Here is a 12,185-nt window from a genome sequence, read left to right as displayed (position 1 = left end):
TTCAGTTCATTTTAATTTATTTATTTCCTTCAAGCTTTTCATTTTCAGCAAGTAGTTAGAAACCACTAATCACACACTCTCACTCATCTAGAACTCACCTTACACACACTATCACTCATCTGTTTATAAATCACCACTCCATCTTAGGAAGATAAATTAACCACAAACAACACCCCAAACGACAAAAAGCTCTAAGAGGTTGCTTAAGTACATATAGTACACCTTCACTTCATCAGCTTACGAGCCCCGGGTTGACAATTAATGACATCAATTTAGGAACACTAAATTGACTAAACAATCTATAAAACAAAATGGATGCCTGCTTAATTTCATTAACATACACAACATTGGAAGACAAGGAAAATAGCTTAAAAATTTGCAGTAGAACTATTAATTAGGAAACATTTGATTTGTAGTAGCATAAACAATTAAGAACCAAATTAACTAGATTGCAGATGAAATTATAAATTACCCTAGCTAAAATACAGACAGTAGATAACTAAGGAAGTGACCCTACCTCCTTAGGTGAGACATTGATTAAACTTGCAGTAGAATGCTTCCACTATCAACACATCCGATGCATAGGAAATAAAATAAGAACCAGCAAGCATTTTAATTAATAGTAACCAGAATTACAACAATCTCTTCTTCGTTTCCTTTCCCTCTACTACTTTGGCTTGGGTAGAGTAGGGTATTTATACAATGCTTCAATCTCTTAAATTGATCATGAAATCAAGGGATAACCATAATAATCTTTAATTCTAAATATATTCTCCTTCGTTGCGATATAGCCAAGATGGAAAACTCTAACATATGTTGACTCACTTAGCCACCACAACAGACAAGTGGTTAGGTTAAAAAATTGGTATGATTAAGCTCTCTGCTAGATGATCAACTACACTTGTTGTTTCTTTCATTGGGTAGCCAAATGGTTTATCCCTATGTTAGGAAATTGGTGATGACAGTTGTGCATCAAGTAATTAATTGTGCTTGTGCTACTATAGTTATCGCAGAATTATAGTAGGTAAGGAGTTGTAGTAGTCACTCCCATGGTTTGTGTGCCAAGATGTTGTAACATTGGTTCTTGCCCATGTTGCAGCATCGATATTCATAGATATTACAGCATGGATACTCCAACATGTTGCAACATCGATACTCAATCATGTTGCAACATTAATAGGGTGTTGCAACAACAATGTGTTGAAGGTGTCATAGTAGTGCAATATGGAGTGTTGCAACAACGTAAAGGTGTTGTAGCAACACAAAGGTGTCGCAACAACTAAACTTTTTCAAATCCTTTGTTGTCACCTCCAAGGATACCTATATTAGTTTATCTGAAGTATTTCTCATAAATTCTCATTAGTTAACATAAAATATAAGAATGAACATTAAAAGTGATATAAATAGATAAATATTATACCTTGGTAAAAAATGCAACATTATGAGTATAATGGGTTATAGGATGGTATGGAGGTGGAAAAAGGTTTTAAAAAGGTGGTAAATGGGTATTAAAAGGATGCCAATTTGGGTGCTCGTCAAATATATACCTTGGATTTTCAGTTACTTCAATATCTAAGTAGTAGTATCATGTTTATCATCCCAAAACCCTTCTTCAATTCTTTATTTATAGATGCAATATATGTTTCATTGCCATTGTTATAAAAATATCATCAACATATGCCACAATATATATGATAGTTTTTTCCATATTTGTTGATAAACAAAGTTGCATCGTCGAGATTAAAGTTCTTGATATTGATCTTCAAAAGATTCCCAGTTAGATTTTCATACCATGTGCAAGATGCTTGTTTTAGGTCATACAAAGACTTGATCATCTTGGTACCTTATGTTCTTGAACTTTTATGATAAATCATTTTGGTTGAGACATGTAAACATTCTCTTTCAATTCTCCATTCATGAAAGTTGTCTTCACATTCACGTGATGAATCTTCCACCTATTATGTGATGCCAAAACCAACAAAACATGAGTAGTATCCCATTTGGTTGTGGGGTAAAAGGTTTCCTCACAGTATATGCCTTCTTTTTGTCCATATCCTTTCACCACAAGCCTCTCTCTATGCTTGTCAAGCAAGCCATCTATTTTGTACTTGTTCTTGTAGACCCACTTGCTACCAATCTGTTTAGTTCCAACAATAAGATCTGCCAAGTTCCATGTCTCATTCTTGATGATAGAATTATACTAATTTTGCATAGTTTCCTTCCACCCACCATGAGAAACAACTTTTTCAATGGAATTTAGTTCAAAATTAGTAGGTAAATTAAATTCACAATCGTATGAATCTTCAATATAATTGGCACCACCTAAATTTGAGTAATCTATCATCTGATATATCATCTTGTGAGTAAATGAGATAGTGTTTAATTCCTATCAAAATTCAACTTTTCAGACCTCTCAATCACATCATCTAATTGAACTTAATGTTATGATGAAGTGGTTGGATCTTCTACATGAAGTGGAGATAACATTTTGTTAATGTTTGGGAATATCGCTGGCCAACAATGTGGAGGAATCAGCCGATCAAGGTCCTAAGCCAAATATATACTCGTTTGGTATAGTTATCATCACCAATATGTGGGTTGGTTTCCACTAAAGAATTTGTTTTGGACTCAACAACTTTGTTGATCGAACCTTTTCTGTTTCTTTTTAAATTTAGTTTAATGCTATGTTGGAATGAAAGTCTAATTAAAAAGGAATATAAGAGTACAATTTATTCTCTACTACTGTGCTTATCTATCTCGGGAGCAAGTTTTTAAACAGATATTAGATAGTTATGAAACCATATAATTCTATAAAATAGTTCTTGATTGTCCCATTATTAAACCAATCAAGAGAATTGAATTATTCAAATAATAGTTATTTATATAATTAAATTTGTTGTGATGATATCTGGCTATATATCTTTCGCGTCAAATTTAACAAGCATGGAATGCAAATAATCACAGAACTTAGTTTTCTTTACAGAAATGCAAGGAAAATAGAGCATTTTTAAAAAAATATTCCACTAATAAAAATTGAAGAAAAGAGGAATTGATTATATTGATATTTCAGGATGAAAGTATAACAATACATTTCTCTTCAAAATTTAGCAAGACGATACAATAGTGTACAGAGTCGTTTTACAGAATTTCCAACCGTGACTTCCATTTATAAATACATTCAAAAAGTTTAACAGAAAAAAAAAAAAATAGAGTTCTTGATTTGGGTTCTTTTACTAGACTAGTGAAATGTTTTTCCAAATGAATATCATTGTTGTGAATTCTAAGCATTTGCGGATCTCGTTCGACTAAATGTCGTTTGCCTTTCCAAGATATCGACATAAGCTTTACACCATTCTTGTAACTACCGGAGTTGAATTATTTTTTTTGGGATTGAGTCATTCACATTCAACTCACAAGCGTAGACTTGGTGATGATCTCTCCATTCATTTTAGTTGTTGATTATTTTGATAAGAAGCAGTTGATATTATGCCAAGTCCAATTGTTGATGGACTACAGTTGCTCCTATATATCTCTTCTTAGTTGCTGTATGTTCAGTTGTGGTATGTTAGTGATAGAGGAATTATCCCTATATATCTCTTCTCAGTTGTTGTATGTTAGTGATAGAGGAATCATTTAGCATTGTTTGACCTAAAAATTATACATTTGGCATACTTTAGTTGATAATCACATTCACTACACTCTCATATGCATTAGAACAAATATTTGTGGACTCTATGATTAGTTTTTTGTAAAATTTTAGCTTCTAGTTCCAATCATCCAATGTTATTTGTAGTTTAAGTTGTTGTACATCTAAAACTCTTATTGAATGTGGTGGGGGCAAATGAATATTTTGCATGAAAATTTTTAGTCTCCTAAAAATATCTTATGATTCACTTGTCTCAATTAGTTTAGAGTCAACATTATTTGAAAATTGTGCGAGGGTTTTATGAAATTCCTGAACCTCACACAGTTGTTGGTAGAATTCTTCTTGAGCTTTCCCCGACAGTTGATTAAGCCTCATTGCGTCTTTCTAGAGTATATCTAAATTAGACTAATTCTCATGTAGGTGTTTCATTTCAAAATACAATTGTTGAATAATACTTTATGTTTCTCTAATTTTGTTCTTTGTCCATTCTTGCAATTTAATATGTTCTTCCTTGAACTACTCATGGATTGTTTGTAGTTGTTCCTAGTGTTTATGTTGTAAATTATCTATCTCAGATTGATGTTCATTCTCACTTTTGGAATTTTCATGTTGAATATAGGCCTCAAGATCATCAATTTTTTCTTTCTTTTGTTTGCTAGTCTCTTAATTGACCATTTATTTGCATGTACAAATGCACAGATGGAGTCTATAACCTCATATGAAAAGTCTTCATTATTGAATTTAGAGGCATCCCACAATATTTCATGTATAATAGGGAATCCTTCAACTTGAACCACTTTTCTCTTATTAGCTCTTCATTTGAAAATAGTCTTTTTGGTGTTGCTAAAGAAATATTAACTCAAGGGAACTTCTTCATATTCAATAGGTTAAAGCTCATCCACATCAATAATTCTGGAAGAAGTAATTCCAAGATAGAGTAATAATGAAGTCTTACTAATTGCAGCTTGCGTTAATGGCCTTGCAATTTCTCCTTGTCCATCCCTTTGAAGCCCCTTGGAGATAGAAGTAAGGATTTCTAAATGTGACTATGTAGGCAGCTAAAACTAAGTTTCGAGTAGTGGCTCAGGCTCAGGTTGAGGCTGAGATTGTATCACCTATCTTTCTTAAGGTTGGGGGATATTTTCAATCACTTGCATTTGCAATTCCTGTACATACTCTTTCTATATGGGAAGTTACTTGGATTGAACGTATTCTCCCTACATTAGTTTTGATTGTATGGACAAATATGGTTGGCTAGAAGTTTGTGAATGTTCTTTATGACTAGGTTGACTATGTTATTTTGGTACAATCTCCTCGTGAATTGATGTTTCTCTTGGTTTTTGAGCGACTATGAGAGTATCTATTTGTTTAGGCATCGGTTGAGGTTGTTGTAAACCCTTAACCCAAACCCATCTTCTCTTATGGAAATACAAAAAACTCTATTCTCATACGTCCTTTTGGTATTTCCTGGATTTTCCCCACTTCCTCATATGATCTGGCTCTTCGGAAAATCTGGTCAAATGTGTGAAAAATTCACACTACAAAATTATTTTGCAGCTGAGAAAAGTTATGCTACGGAATTTATTGCAGTGACTCGTATTATTTCTTCTAATTGTTAATTAAATTAGTTGTTTATTTCTATGACAACAACAAAATAAACACACTACAACCTTCACAAAAAATATTGTGGAAACTAATAGTGCTAGAAACTGAGAAATATGCTAGCACACACACATAAAAATTAACACCATTATTTTAATGTCCCTGAAAAAACCCAATGTCGGAAAACCGGCGCAGCAGCTGCTGATTTTTTATTATTATGCAGCAACGAAATTATTTGAGTACAATCTAGATGTTCAATATTGCCTATCCTACAGAGAAAATACTAGCAAAAATAATCTAAGCGAAATTACCCTCACTCTAAGAAATCTCGGCATTCTCTGAGCTTTGAAAGGTTAGTCATCTAACTTGGTATGCACACGCTCTGCATCAACATGATGCTGCCTACGACACATGTTTCTTGAATCGATTTCCATTCTAGCCATCCTACTTGTTGCCGATTGGGAAAACGCTTTGTTGGCCCTCTAAAAACTCTACCCATCCTTTTGGAACTGAAAACACCTTCCTTCCTCAGCAAATCAAACTGCCCTCTGAAGCCTCTGCGCAACCTCTGTGCAGCTTCCTAGAGAAATTTTGAAATTTTGTCCTCTCTCTGTAATGCACTCACCGGATCTAGAAATATTCCTTAGGCTCACTGTCCCTTCCCCTCATTGTCTTTGCTTCCCTACTAAAGCTCGAACTCTTCCAGCATTATTGGCTCTTTGGAAAATCGAACTCTTTATGGTTCTCACAAGTGTGTTCTCTATCTACCCATCAAATTCTTCTTATAATCCTCTATTAGACCTCCAACAACCAAGATTAAAACTTAATCAAGGGTCCAAATTAATTCACAGTCGATTCGTGTGAGTTTTTGGATGATTCGAACCTTATCTCAATTAATTTTAATTAATTAACTAGGTTTCATAAGTTTAGACTTAGAAAATATTAAAAAATATGCTAATAATCTAATTGAGACACTTCTAGGTGGAATTTCCATAAATGATTTTTAGGTTATGGAGAACTCATGTGTTTTAGCCTCTCCACGAAGTTTCGAGGCTAGAACACCTCTGATGCTATAGAAACTAACACTCCCTCTTAGCGAGGAAGGTGTTCTCTCTAGTGTTGCACACTCTACCACACCACTTTGTCTTTGTACCACCCTTTTTCATGTTGTTGATTTCTAGCCACTGCCCATGAACCATTATGCAACTTTGTTGTTGCATCTGTGCTGCTACTAACACTGCCATACTACTGCCAACCCTGCGTCTGCACTACAACTCCTTCTCAATCGTTGTTGTTGCAAGTGTAACTACTGCAACTAAGAAGCATCCTAAATAATGAATCAATTGTGTTTAGTATGATGAATATGTTTCCCGAGTCTTGAATTCTACTAACTATTTCATTGTCCACTGAATAATCTACATTGCTATTGACTCTGAACTATTCCACTTTGCACTGCTGCCAACACTGCATTGCGCTTCTCATCACCTAACCATTACTAGTCTATAACTATCACTTTGGAATCTGATTACAACTTTGACATTGATCCATCCTACTATTGAATATTGTGGGCCCCTATAGCAAGGTAATGATCCATAGGAGGACACCTCAATGGAACCTACCCATGTATGCATTGCTTTGGGACTATACCCCTATATCAACCCACCTCTTTCTTAGAGGGATAGTTGCAAACATCACAAAATCTTCCTCCAACCTAGATGACAACTTATCAATCTCGGTGGATGATGTTGCCTAGTCCTGCTTCTCCTGCTTGTCCTTCTTCCTGAGATGACACTACATACTATAGTGGATGAATTCACCACATCTGAAGCACTTAACCTTTGATATATCCTTCTTCTTCTTCTTCTTTTAACCCTGCCCCTGACTAGGACCCTTAGATGTTAGGCCACATTTTCTTCTTCCTTCTCACCCTTCATGCCCTTGTTGCTACTACCGCTGATGTTACTCTTTACAAGAGCCCACGGCAACTGCTCTTGTTGTAGATCAGACCACATCTTGACCCATTTAGGCAATGTTTCTCTACCTCTACCCAAGATAATTTGGAAAAACACCTGCCAGTCATCTGAGACTCTATTCAGTGCCAACCGTACAAGCTTTATGGGTTGGGATGCCTCCCCAATGGCTTATAGTTGATCTCGGTGTTATACGAAATCCACGACTGCAGACAGAAGTATCTTCCCTAGGCCTGGTGGGCTAACCTAGAACAACAACAACAAAAAAAGAGACTATTGTTTTCCTTAAATTAAATAGATAATGAGATGAAGCCTACCTATAATATGTCGTGTGATTCACTCCTTCCTTAGCTTGTATGCTCCAATCCTAGCTCTGATCACTATAATTATAACCTGCACAATTAGACAACACAAGCCAATGATCTACGAAATATATGTAGTATCATCTAATCACTTTATTCAATAGATCAACATGGTATTGAAATACATGAAACTATAACATCATATATAAGAAAATGAAGAACTCTTTGCATTAATAAAAATGGAGTGAGTCACAACCAAAAATAGGTGTTGATCTTGTAGAAGAGCTCCTCCAAGTTGGCTTGTCCTTTCCTTGTCACAAAGTGCACCTCTAATCACCCTAATGCATGGAAATATATCTCTCACATCAACAACATAAGGGTATAATCACTCTCCAAAATCCAACCACAACCAACAAGGTTCTTGCGAAATGAATTAAATATATAGGAAAGGGAGGTAGTCTAGAAATTCTTATCCATTTACCAAATCTAGGCTTGAGATCCACTCTTGATGGGAGGATGAGATCAAGGGATAAGATGGTGATTTCTCCAATATGGAATCAGATAGGATTTGAATGTTTATCCAGGGTAAATGGTTAAAACAACCTCAGGAAGCTTCTGGAAGAGGAAGCTTCAGGATTATTTTAATGTTTCCTGAATTTCTAGAATCAGCACACCCTGAGAGAAGGAGAGACTGCACTGTAACGCAGTTTATCAGCTATATAGGGTGCGTTGGTCCTTAAAATCACTGAAATGAAGCATTTAAGGAAAGAAACGTAGGGATTAGGGAGCATGCTTAGGGATTTTTGTAGGGGTGATAACAAAGTGTCCAAAAGATGTGAATGATCCTGTTTGCAAGCCTATTGACCAGATGTGACAAAATGGCCTATAAAAAATTCCCTCTAAAGTGAAAAGTTAGAAATGACAACTGATAACTGAAGTTATTTACCTTGTGACAAGTCGATATCAATAACAACTTGTGAGATCATCATATGTTACAATGCATTTACATCGTGACATTTTTTCTGCGGGAGGCATACCCATACTCAGCCACATAAGATAACATTACATGTACAATGATCAAAAGACATGTCCACGGATTATTGATGGTGGACCCATGGCTGGATTACTGTCTGTATGATCATAGCCATCATACATTATGATATTGTATTACTCCTAAAATCACAACCCAGATGGATGAAACTAGATCTGGGGTCTTCTATCTCGTTGACACGACCAACCAATGTACGAGTCTAACCATGTGAATCAATGAGTTGAGGTCGAATATGGTAGACACCATCTAGCTACCAACGAATGATGTAAGTCATTAAAAAATGTGAGAGAAACCATCGATGATGTTAATGGGTCTCAAGGTACTGCGGTACAATCCATATGGTGTGAACAAATGAATTGATGTTGAACACCATATAGAATATTTCGATTGAAGGCCAATGATGAAAACCTGTCACCGAGAGCAAGGAAACTTGCCATCAATGTATGTAATCTCCAAGGTACCAAGGAATGCTTCTAAGCAACTTCCTGGATAATGAGTTGATGTTGACATGAAGTGACCCTTCGTAGGAGGGCCTGGATGCATCCCCCATCAACAACATGAAACGGGTATGATTATTTGAGATAGAATGATTAGAGATGTTGATATGGAACTAGATTAGGAAAGGCACACATGGAATGAAGGCTTAAGAGTATTGTAGAAAATATTGATTTAATTAATTCTCTTGAACACAACAGTGACACTGAATGGAGTTGGCAGGATTGACGCAAAACCAAAATTGGAGGCTTCATAAAGGTATGATAAACCAAAATACAAGAAAATTTCCCAACCCAACATCCATGGTAATGAAGTGGAAGAGTGTTGTGTTCAAGAGCGAATCGTTTCCATTAACATATGGAGTACCCTATTTTCCCAATTTCCCCAACCATACTGGTCAGTACCTCTTTATTTTTTAAAAAATCTTGAGGATAACATATGCTTGATATGTAAGTTCATCCTTCGAATGAATCCCTCTGAGAATATTTAACGAACCTAGAGAAGGATTTGTTCAGTCTCGTCATGAACGACAAGTTCATCGTTGTTTGATGTTTTAATGAGTCCAACGAAGGTATAACTTGGCATATTTTTCATGTTTAGAAAGTTTGAAAAAGAGGAAAAAAAGAGAACTCCAAATGTTCCTTTTTGTAGATAGTCCCTTAGGTTCGAAAAGGAAGAAAATAATACCCAAGAGAACCTCTTAGCCATGTTCAATTAAGGTATTCCTTTTTCGTAAGTACTCTATCTTAGTCTAGAAAAGGGTTAAACTTATACTAAGTAGATGTCTTTTCATTTACTTTAACGAGTTCAAAAAGACAAGTGCTCAGAAATCTTTTCATATTTTGGGAGTTTGAAAAGAGTTGAAATAGGACTCCTCTGAGAGGAACGAGTGGTATAAAGGGTAGAAACTGGTTCCGATCATGATGGAACTTCTCAAAACACATATAGGTTAAGAGGTTGGCTAATCATACCACTCATCACATTGGTTCCTCAGGAAAGGTTAAAACATCAATTGAAAGCGTATGATCACACAAGAAGATGGTGACGATGGATTGAGAAAACCAAGGCTCATCTGGAAAGGACATGCTAATAAAAATGGCAATCATGAGAGGTAGGATGAGAATGGTTTCATTTTTACACAATATTGAAACTTAAGAAAATATGCTTGAAAATACTTAAAGATGGTTTCATTTTTTCACAACCTTGAAACATGAGAAAAACTATTCTTGAGAATGGTTTCATTTTTACACAAGCTTGAAACAGAGAAAAACTATGCTTGAAATAAGTTTTCATGCCCCCAGCATAATGACTCAATTCGAGGTACATGCCCCCCAAGATTCATTTATTTCACCTAAGTATATTACTGGTTGCTAACATGTGGATGGAATGAAGATTCATTTATAAGATCAAGTGAAAGACTGGAATGGAAATTTACGAGATCTAATCAAAGACTCGAATCAGAAGGGAATTTGTTTCATTTTTTAATGAGTTTGACACAGGAAAAGAACTATGCTCATGAGAACTTGTTTCATTTTTTAACGTGCTTAGCGCAAGACATGGAACTTTCCTCTGGGAAGCTTGTTTCATTTTCTAACGAGCTTGACATAAGAAAAGGAATTGTGCTCTTGCACCTTGTTTCACTTTTTAACGAGCTTGACACAAGAAAAGGAAATATTCTCTAACACCTTGTTTCATTTTTTAAGGAGCTTAACATAAGAAAAATAACTTTGCTCATGAGACCTTGATCGTGACTTGAAAAATACCATGGATTCCAAGAGGCTCTCATCAGATAGAAGAACAATGCTCTGGAAGGGATACATATCAAAGGATTCAATGGAAAGATCAGGCTCTAATTCCCCGAGTAAATGATTCACCATAGAACCTACTAGATCTAGGTAGAAAGAAGTTGAGAAAATAGTGAAAGGCTCATCTTCATCAATAGCTATGTGAATGGGATAGTTTGCCACATAATTGACCTATGATGGGGAAGATACCACTTGCACATTCAGAATGCTTAGGGAAGTAGGATGATTGGCAGTCAAATCAAGACCAACAAATGAAATTTGATCAATGGTCACGATTATTCCTTCATGCGGGAAGCACATCACTTGAAAGAGTGAAGAGACAAGAGCTCCCATGACATAAACATAGTCACGCCCAAGGAGTAAATTAAAATCCAAAGGGACTTAGAATACCATCACAACAATACATATATTTTTTCCTCCCAAGGTAATAGGAAAGGGAGGAAGGATCCCTAAGGGTTGATTGGTTCTTCTATTAAAATCTAACAAATTCAAAGTGGCAAACACAAGTCCAAAGCTTTCCAAGCAGTGGAGGATAGAATACTAACATAAGCTCCCTCATCTATAACAGTGTGATGGACAGTCTTATCATAAACCTTTACCATGATCTTAAAAGGCATATAAGAAGGGAGACGAGGTTTTGTCAATCAACTCCAATCAAACGAAATAGCTAGTTTCCTTGGAGTGGGTTTCATGGGAATGAGAGAAATGTCCTCTTTTCTAGTAGAATCGGAAGAAACAAGAAGAACCTGAGTGGTATGATCCTCACTCTCTACGGGAAAGGTATGATCGACTAAAGGTGGAATTAGGTCAACCAATGGTTGGTCGGGAACGGACTCATGGGATTCATGTTTAGAGAGAGTGGGATTGATTGAAGATGGATTTTGATCAATCATTTCATCAACTAGTGGAGGATTGGAAGAAAGCTTTCGATATCCAGCTAGAAGACAAGGCTGAGAAGATGTAAGGTTTTCTGATAGTTTTGAGGTTTCATCCATATAAGGAAAAGGTGAATACGATGATTCCCTTCACATAATTTATAGAGGAATTTGACTTTACCCTTTTTCCCATGGACCTTACTATCACTAGTTGAGGGTTTATCACCAGCATGATCTCCAGAAGCTGATGACAAAGTTCTATGTGATCCTATGGACCACACTTCTAATACCTTGGGAATACCAATACAATATCTAAGAAGGTGGTCACCCTTACATAACATGCAATGGAATTTAACTTTGTGGGGCTGATTGGAAGATTTCCTCATACTAGTTTCTTGGGTAGCAATGGTTGCTTGGTTTCCCCCTGCTTATTTTGCTT

The sequence above is a fragment of the Pinus tabuliformis genome, chromosome 5_2 (genome assembly GCF_031772625.1).
Source record: "Pinus tabuliformis cultivar Carrire ecotype Pingquan chromosome 5_2, CPIR1, whole genome shotgun sequence".
Classification (NCBI taxonomy): domain Eukaryota; kingdom Viridiplantae; phylum Streptophyta; class Pinopsida; order Pinales; family Pinaceae; genus Pinus; species Pinus tabuliformis.
Note: the sequence above shows the minus strand (reverse complement) of the source record.